Source organism: Pelophylax lessonae (genome assembly GCF_965119305.1).
Source record: "Pelophylax lessonae genome assembly, chromosome: 3".
In the NCBI taxonomy this organism is placed as follows: domain Eukaryota; kingdom Metazoa; phylum Chordata; class Amphibia; order Anura; family Ranidae; genus Pelophylax; species Pelophylax lessonae.
In genome coordinates, this window is record NC_138770.1 from 110,499,836 (window position 1) to 110,510,121 (window position 10,286).

Genomic DNA, 10,286 nt, shown 5'->3' on the forward strand with positions numbered 1-10,286 from the left:
CCGGAATTACAGAGAAGGCTACTCACTGTCAGCGCACCTTGGGAACACTGGAAACAACATTGGGCAGATATACATTTCGCCACAATGTTGAATTGCAGCCAAACCCTAGGGCTCCACGGAACTCCGGTTGAGAAACACTGTTCTATAAGATTAAGGTCTGGAGACTGGCTAGGCCACTCCATTGCCTTAATGTGCTTCTTCTTGAGCCACTCCTTTGTTGCCTTGGTGATATGTTTTGGGTTATTGTCATGCTGGAAGGCCCATGCACAACCCATCTTCAGTGTTCTGGCTGAGGGAAGAAGGTTCTCATCCAATATTTTACAATACATGGCCCCCCCATTGGCCCCTCAATATGGCAAAGTTGGCCTGTACCTTTAACAGAGAAACAGCCCCAAACCATCATGTTTCCCCTCCATGCTTGACTGTAGGGATGGCTTCTTAGGGTCACAGTCAGCATTTTTGTTCCTCCAGTCGAGTTAATGCCAATAAGGCAAAATTTTGGCCTCATCTGACCACAGCTCTTTCTCCCAATCCTTCTCTGAATCATTTATATGTTTATTGGTAAACTTCAGACGGGCCTGTACATGTGTCTTCACAAGGAGGGGGACCCTTGCAGGCGCTGCCGGATTCTCAGTTGTATTGTGTTACCATTGGTTTGTTTGGTGACTGTGGTCCCAACTGCCTGAGATCATTCACAAGCTCCTCCCGTGTAGTTTTGGGCTGATCCCCTCATGATTATTCTTACCCTATGAGGCAAAATATTGTATGGAGCTCCAGAGGTTGATTGATGGTTATTTTGTACTTTTTCCATTTATTCCAATAATTGCTCCAACAGTTGTCTCTTTCTCACCAATCTTCTTGCTGACGGTCTTGTAGCCCATTCCAGCCTTGTGAAGGTCAACAATCTTGTCTCTGATGTCCTTTGACAGCTCTTTGGTCTTGCCCATGATGGTGAGGTTTAAATGGAAGAAAGAGATTCTGTGGATGGGTTTCTTTTATACACATAACGAGTTGTCGTTAGGAGCACCTTCTTAAATTGACAGGACTAATCTGTGTAACACACATGGTTGGTAGGGGATCAAATACTTATTTTACTCACTGAACTGCAACTCAATTTATAACATTTGTATCATTTTTTTTTCCTGGACTTTTGGTTGATATTCTGTCTCTATCATCAAAAATGCACCCGTGATGAAAAAATTATAGACCCTTCAATTCTTTGTAAGTTGGCAAACTTACAATATCTGTAGGGGATCAAATAATTATTTTCCCCACTTTATGGATCATTTACACTATCTGGGGCACTTTATTTTCTGTATACAATGTGTCACACTGGTTACATTGTTTTTACATTTTTTTTACTTTTTAACTGTCATAAAATGTAATTTGATGCCACACACTGCAGATCATTGGGACATGCCCTGCAAAAAAAATGCACCCGTATGGTGTAAACAGGGCACATAGAAAACAGTGACTTTGCGTTGAGCCTGCATTGATCACATCTGGTGTGAATGAGCCCTTAATTTGCTTCTTTCAAGAAAGAATTCTGTTGCTTACAAAACTCAATAGCTCCTCCCTTATTGTATGGCTCAGTTTAAAGTTTCAATCAGACAAACTGCGCCTCAAAGCATGCAGCGCCTGCTGTGTTGTCTCTAACCCATAGTGCTTTGAATCCTTTATCGTGTATTAAATGTTTATTCTAATATAAAGTTTGTATGTAGTAAAAAAATAAATAAAAAAAATAGATCTCAAGCAACAGTTTTAAAATGTTTACACCGTCTTGTTATGGTACCATGCGGCAACGCATTGATGTGCATTGCAGTGCACTGCCAAAAATTGTGCATGCACCTTTTGAGGCAGGTCTGTGCATTGTCACGCATTGCAGTGCATGTCCATCAGCAGGTGCATTGAGGTGTCATTTAGAATGAATGGTACTGCATCATATCAACTCATTTACCATGCATTGTTGTACATTGAAATAATGAGCACTGTAACTCACTGCATTGCATTGCTGAAATGAGATGGTGTAAACAGGCCCTAAAATTAAAATAAAATTGACCCAAAAAATTATAACTTTAATGGGAGCTCTAGACACTTTATACTTTAGTATTATGCGAAGAGGAGTTTTTATTGCTGTCTGTGCCCTGTTGGAGAGTTTTACCTTCATTATTTGTCTTCTTGGCCCCTGGGATATAAAATAAGTGGGATGTCCAAAAGGCTACTGTTGTCAACACAACAAAAGTAGAATGGATATCTGTTCTAGTAGAAAGATAGGATTTCCCATCAATTAGAGGAGATTTTCACTCACTTCCTGTTGGGTCTCTTGGATGGGAAATAGAGAGAGATCTCCTTGAAGGTAACTGAGACAGTGGTAAAAATCTGACACAGAATCATTGCCCTAATCTATACATTGCTATAAGCTAAAGTTACCTAAATTAGGTGTGATAACTAGCTTGGAAGGCTAGGCTAATCTATACATTTGTCCTTTAGCTTTTGGATAATCAGTGAAGCCGACATTGACTCCCATACAAGGTTATTTAGTAAATGCTGTCTCCTTCATCCTAAAACATTCTTCCTATGAGATTTTGAGAGGGAATGCAAAGTGCCTCAAATCTCGCAAGATGACGCTATAGGATAATGCAGTAGCAGGATGGTGATATCACCTCGGAAACATTTTAATAGCTGACTTTTTCCCCCCACATGTTTTTTTTATATGTATTTTTTTTAGGTGGGGGCCCACTAAGCTAGCTCAGTGGTAGAAGCATTTTTAGTGAGTCCATCCTAGTCCAAACTGCATTTTAGGGCTTGTTGGCCCACTTTAATTAAACAAAATCAAAGTCCAACAAAAAGTAGGTGTGACCCTTGTCTGAACCAGATCCATGTTGATAGTAACCATCTCAGGGTATATTTGGAGCTATCAATAACTTTATAAATCTGCACACATTCTTCATAACATACTGTACAGCACGAGTATGATTTTTCCAAAAATGTATTCCTTGAGCTTTGGTTAAACATGTGTCGTCAACGGCCTGCATCTCCCCTTCGTCCAATCAGAAAACATTCATTGAGAAAATAAACTGCGATCTATGGACGGTGTTCATGCCAATCGGGCAACCTCTTTTGTCCGCAATAGAGGAGGGTGGTCGCTTGGCACACAACCTAGAAGCTAGTGTAGATTACTGTACTACCGGCCTCTACTACAGAGATTTCCAGCTTCTATAGGGATCGCACAGGTATGGTATATGCATTGTTCATGCTAGCCCAATATACCTACAGTATGTAAAAAATGCCATACCTGGAATTCTTCTTTAATGAGTAACTTTCATTAATATAGACTCCAATATTTTTGCATTCATCAAAAATTGTACATAAACCCATGCCTTGTCTTCCAATTGCAACAAAATGGTACCACCAAAACCTCATAAATGCAGGGGAATGCAGGAGCAATATGTGATAGAGCTGATTATCCAATCCACTTTATCAATTGTGTTATATGTTGTCACTGGACTTCTTTTTACTATGAAAACAGAGTGGGGCACTGTAACTTTAAAAAAAATGTTTTGTTTTTTTTTAAAATATGGTTAACTGGTTGTAAAAGTCCCTGTAATTGGTTGCCGGTTCATACCATGCTGACTCTGGGTGGGACAGTTACCTACCGGTTGTTGCAATAGTTCACCATATTGTTTCACACTACTCTGGGCCTGAAGCCCAGCTGAGCTCACCCACATGTTCCCAGCCTTAGGCCCATTACCTGGACTAAACAAAGTGCATTTAACCACTTTACTGCATGACTTCTCTACAACACCTTTCTTATGGGTACAGGTACTCTGCAGTAAATCTACCAGTTCATGACTCACTGATAAAAGTGCTTAACATTCTCCTTCTTCTCATAATGTTCCATGCAGTGGTCACACAAGTGTTGAACACTTCAGAGTTGCCAAATGATAGTCAAAATCGTCTTCCCCGATGTTATAGTAAATTTTAGCCAAAGGTGTTACTCATGTATAATGTTCCTTCCTCATACGCAAAGGAGATCCACCATAGGCTCAGGGGCCACTCTATACCAAGCCACAGGTCAAGGTGGTCAAGGTATCTCTGTCTGCTCCTAAGTGTCCTCACTCACTACCTTGGTTACTTGACCCTGCAGTGGGCTGTTTAGTTCAGCTCCAGTACAGGACTATATTCTTGCTGATCAGGGGTGTCTTGTCCCGATACTCAAAGTGCCCCGGGCCCCACCCACAGCTGGCATATAAAGGGGCATTATCTCTACCCATTACATTACAGGATGGGCAACAATTGAAGGGGAACAAACACCTGCCAACATGATTGTAAGCAGGAGTTAGTACCCCTTTTAGTATGGTCCCTCCTTGGGTGAAGCCATTGGGTGGAGTACTGTATCCATACATAGTTTTGTGTAGGAGGAGTCTCAGGAGTGATGAGAACAGGCTACCCCTGATATACACCATTTAGGTATGTAGCCTGGGAAGAAGAGTACCCTTTTGGGTAGGCCGTAGAGACTCTGAGGAACTCACTAGTGGGGACCTACGATGAGTAGCGTGAGAGAGATAGCTGGACATTCGGTGTTCAAATACTTGATATCTAATGTCGAACTGCGTGCTGCATGTAGACCCATGGAATTGGGGAATGTGTTATAAAGATTAAAGAAACCTTGCAACTAGACTAAAATTATTGGAGAAGGGGCTCAGACGTAGAGATTATAAATAGCTAAAATGGCCAAGTCTTTCCCTAGTTTTTTTTACCCTAAATCATCTCTGAGCATAAATAATAGAGATGAAAGGACACCTGTCCAGTTTAGTGGAAGCTGGTAGTGAATCAGGGAGGCTTTCATGATTACAAAAAGGGATGAGTGTAATCATAAGATAAATGCCCTATGATGATTTGATAGCTAACACCAACAATTGTACAGGTTTTGATTACAGAGTAATCCATAGGATCTTCCTCATAGGAGGATAATCCATAGAATGTCCCCAAGTGTATGAAAGTAATAAGCATAAAACTACTGTATGTCTACCATAAGCCAAAAGAAAATCATAAACTACTTATCCCCAAATTAAAGAACTGGACACTCCTTGTATTATTGATAATATGCAAACTCACCCTAGGTATGTACAGCAGATGTAGTTGGTCTTCAGAAGGACATTTAAATCCTGACACTGGACAAGACAAACCATGAGAACTTTCCCAAGTGTATAGTAGTAGTAAACATATGGCAACATTCAATTTAAGGTAAAATAAATCACAAATGACTATTCTTCCAAATCTACCAAACATTTAGGCCAGCTTTAATTGTATAGATGTCCTGGTGATTAGTCTGCCCCAAGAGCTGCATTGGAATATTGGTAATGGGGAAGGTCAGTGCTTAAATTTTTTATATGAGCCATTTATTGACATATATATATATATATATAACCTGTAGCTACCCGCGTAACACAGCAGCAACAAAAGGGTGGGCTTTAATTCCCATACATGGCACAAATGTGTCAAGGGGAGGCCAATGTTTCTGTGCTGAGAGAACTCTCCCAGCACAGAAACTGAACTGTCAAACATGGCTCTCAGTCTTCTCCATTAACGATCGGTAGCTGGCTGGATCGGCTCCCAATCGTGTGACCACTGTGACAGCCACATGATGGTCACATGATCTCCAATCCTTCCTGCCTCTCAGGCACTCAGAACCTTTTTTATTTTATTCATTTTCAGTTTTTATTTCACTGTTCAGCAAAGCACATGGTACATTACAACAAAAAATAGTCTGCTAAACAGACGGAACAATACCATTCATAAGGTACACAACGATAAGAATATTGAAAAATGCAATGCACATCAAGAACATCATTTTATTAGTCTCTTATATCATTTGAGATCCAATCACATGGAAAACATCAGTGCAAAACAAAGCCCCTGGAACATATTATTCCTAACTATATAGCACTAATACATAAGCGGGAGTCTGACCCATGCAGACTTAAGCCAAGAGAGCATTTTTCAAAATGAGCAATAACATACACTATATTATTAAAAGTATTGGGACACCTGCCTTTACACGCACATGAACTTTAACCACTTGCCGACCGCTCACATTGAGCGTACTGCGGCAAAGTGGTTCGTTATCGTCCAGCGGCGTAGTAGTACGTCGCTGGACTCCTCCCCCTGTAGGCGGCGCTCCCGCTGTTTTCATTCACAGCGGGAGTCGGGCCAGGGGAGGAGCGGCGGCGATCGCCGCTGCTCTTCCCCGATCGTCGGAGAATCTAGTTTGGAGATCCGCCCGCCTGTGTAAACAGAGCGGGCGGATCTCCTAAGTGACAGGGAGTCACAGATCAGAGTGTTCAGCATAGCTGAACCTGCGATCTGTCCCTGACTCACTCAGTCACCTCCCCCCACACACGTCAGTAAGCACCAGGCATACATTAACCCCTCCCTCTCCAATAAAATTAACCCCTTCCCTGCCAGTGTGATTTTTACAGTAACAGTGCATATATATAGCACTGATTACTGCAGTAATGTCACTGGTACCCCCAAAAGTGTCAAAAATGTCAGTCAAGGGTCCAATCTGTCCGCCGCAATGTCGCAGATCGCCACCATTACTCGTTAAAAAAAAACCACCAAAAATGACAAAAATCTTTCCCTTAGTTAGTAAACGCAATAACTTTTGCGCAAACCAATCAAAATATGCTTATTGTGATTTTTTTTTACCAAACATAGGTAGCAGAAAACAAATTGGCCAAAATTTTTTAAAAAATTTGATTTTTACATTTTTTTGGGGGGGGATTTCATATAAAAAAATGTAAAAAATATTGTTATTTTTTCAAAATTGTCGCTATTTTTTTGTTTATAGCGCAAAAAGTAAAAATCACACAGGTGATCAAATACCACCAAAAGAAAGCTCTGTTTGTGGGAAAAAAAGGACGTAAATTTTGTTTGGGTATGGCATCGCACGACCGCGCAATTGTCAGTTAAAGTCGCACAGCGCCGAATCGCAAAAAGTGGCCTGAACGTAAGACAGCAAAATCCTCCGGTGGTAAAGTGGTTAATGGCACGCCCTTTGCAGCTATAACAGCTTCAACTCTTCAACTCTTCCACATGATTTAGGAGTGTGTCTATGGGAATATTTGACCATTCTTCCATTTGTGAGGCCAGGCACTGATGTTATGTTGGACGAAATGGCCTAGCTTGTAGTCTCCGCTCTAATTCGTCCCAAAGTTGTTCTATTGGGTTGAGGTCAGGACTCTGAGAGGATAGATACAAAGCACAGTCCCGAGAATATTGGAAGTCGTGCCAGTAATACCATGTTTTACGGAATTTTTCCTCTTTACATTTCATTAGCCGCTGTTAGACGTTCTATATCAGTAATTTCATTTAGCACAGCTTTCCATTGACCAACCTATGGAGGGTCAGCGTGTTTCCATTTATTGTGGAATGCAAACCTTGGCAGCATTAAAGAGGTGAATCAGGAGGGATTTCTTGTACCAACGTCTTGAGAGTGAGGTGATATTTATTAGGAATGTCACAAGCGGGCCTCCTGGGATATATCAGTAAGCTTATGAATCGGCTGTCTGATATCTTCCCAAAAGTGTTAGTAGAACTGTCATTTTCAGAATTCTGTTACAGCCAAACCAGGTGAATGTTTGCTGGTGCCATTGCAAAGTTTCAGATCCATCCTGGTTGATGCTAGTCACGGAGGCAAATTTTCTTTGAATATCTCCGATAGAGAAGGGGTAAAGTTTATGCCCAAATATTTAATTTTCTTCTGGACCCAAGAACAAGAAAAGTTAGTCTGAATTTGGCGAATAGCCACAGGAGTCAAATTTATATTTAGGGCTTCCAATTTATGGCTATTGATTTTATAGTTTAATATTTCCACATAGTTTTGTAACTCCCGAAGGAGATTGGGAAGGGTTATATCTAGGCCCTTATGATTGGTGGTCATGCCCTGAAGACCTCTAATATCAGGATTGAACCTCACTCTGTAAAAAGGGACTCCAAGGCCAATACAAAAATTAGGAGTTATAGAGGGCATCCCTATCTCATACTGTTTCTTAACAAAAAGGTAGACAGCAATGCCTCGTTAGCTCTCACTGCTGCTGTTGGTTGAGAATAAATTGCGTCCACCCAAGGGCACATGTTGGCTCCCAGACAGACGCTCAAAAGCTTCTAAAGGGAAGCAGTGGAGGGCCAAAAGTGGTTAAAGATTGTGAACATTTTCCTGTCCCAAAGTTAAAGATAAAACCTTGGCTGGCTGATCATTGAATTCTACAGCCTCCTGTGGACTTTGACATGGCATTTAGGTGTTCAATTTTTATTATTGTCTTACAGCAAGCACAAGGTAAACAGCCCCGTACTCCACCCCTTCCGTGCAGATTCCTAACCTTAAGCTCTGTCAGTGTTTTAAGCAATAAACACATCAAAGAAAAAAAAAAAAAGAAATAATACTTGTACTCCAGTTTTTGACCGCATAATTAGGTGTTATAACCAAAGGCATTATTCACTTTAATAGTGAATAAATGTTATAGGCCATCAGAGTTTTGAGAGTCTCAGTAGTTCTTTTATGACATTTTTCGGTGCTTTACATCAAAGTCCAGAGTTGTCTAAAGTTATTATTCTTTGCTTTGTTAAAAGAGATCAACAGCACTTTTTAATGAAGTCCTTTTGTGTTAAAATGAGGGTCCAAAGTCTTGCCAGTTCGCATCACAATTTCTGCATTGGAATCCATGTTAAAAACTTGCAATGCATTTTTGATGCAGAATAAAAACACACTGGACTGCATCTGGTGTGAACCAGCCCTAAATTACACTTCAGCAATTGTAACAAATCCTGGATATAGATTACATGCAGAGGAGTTCCCAGCGTCATTCATCTGATGCTGCCATTAAAAGGAATCTTCCTAACTTTTATTTTTTCAATTTATTTCATAATTCGTTTGAGTTTGCAGAAAGTAGGCTAGATGCTAATGGGATGCTCACCCATCATTAGCCATGATAGTGGTTCAAAAACAATATGTACAAATCTACAAATAAACTATACCTTTCATTTGATAATAATAACTTAAGATAGAAATGAAATGATCCTGTCATAGTGAGAATAATTGTACAGTATTGTTGGTAATCCAGTACCAAAAACTGGGGACATTTTCAGACACAAGTATCTCCAATGACAAACCCTCAAATTCTTGGGCTGTGCCAGCAGAAACGAGGACAATGCACAGTTCACACATCTAGACCTTAAAAATTCAAACGTAATAAAGTGCTCTGTATACTACTATACATGGTCTTGATGCCCTGTCAAACCTGCAAGTCATTCATAATATGTACTGTATATTCTGAACAGGAAATGTAACACTAAACATTAAAGTAAGCCCTAAGTAGGTGGCATTTAGTTTTCCAAAGCCCTACGTGTCATAAACAATTGCCATTTTATTTTTATTTTAAAAATACCTGATTACACTTTTTTTATCTGCTGTTGCATCTTGGTATTGCTGATGTTCTGCAACTTCTTTGCAGCCACATCCTGTCTACAATAAGGTGCCCAGAAGTACCTGGTTTCATGGGACTGTCCCCAATTTCAGGAGGCTGTCCTAGCGAAAAAAGTATCCCCAGATTGGACCACATTTCTCTATTTATCCCTGGTTCCGGACTGAAGGATAATTTGCCTGCAACATGTTGTCTGTTTTTTTCTAATTGACTGCCTGTCCTAAATATGGAGGAGGGGGAGAAAGAAAAGGTCTGTCTCCTAGCTGTGTCTGGGTCTCATGATGAAGGAACCCATGGATGGTACAGTCTTACAAGCAGTAGGTGAGAAGAAAGGAGATGCTGCCTTGCTCCTGCAGCACAGTCTTGGCGCACATATGGGCAGTTATTTATGCTAGAAAGAATTACAGTGGACAACTGGGGTAATAATACACAGGGGTTTAATACATTTATTTTGCAAGTGGTCAGTAGCAGAGGCGGACAGAGGGGAGGACATGCTACCTGTGGTTCCTTATACTCACTCTCTCTGTTACTTACTACTGACCCCTGCACTCTGTGTTACTTCTAACCTCTGCACTCAGCATTCCTTACTACTGACCCCTGCACTCTGTGTTACTTCTAACCTCTGCACTCAGCATTCCTTACTACTGACCCCTGCACTCTGTGTTACTTCTAACCTCTGCACTCAGCATTCCTTACTACTGACCCCTGCACTCTGAGTTACATAGTACTACCCTCAGAACTCTGCATTACTTACTACTGACCCCTGCACTCTGAGTTACATAGTACTGCCCTCAGAACTCT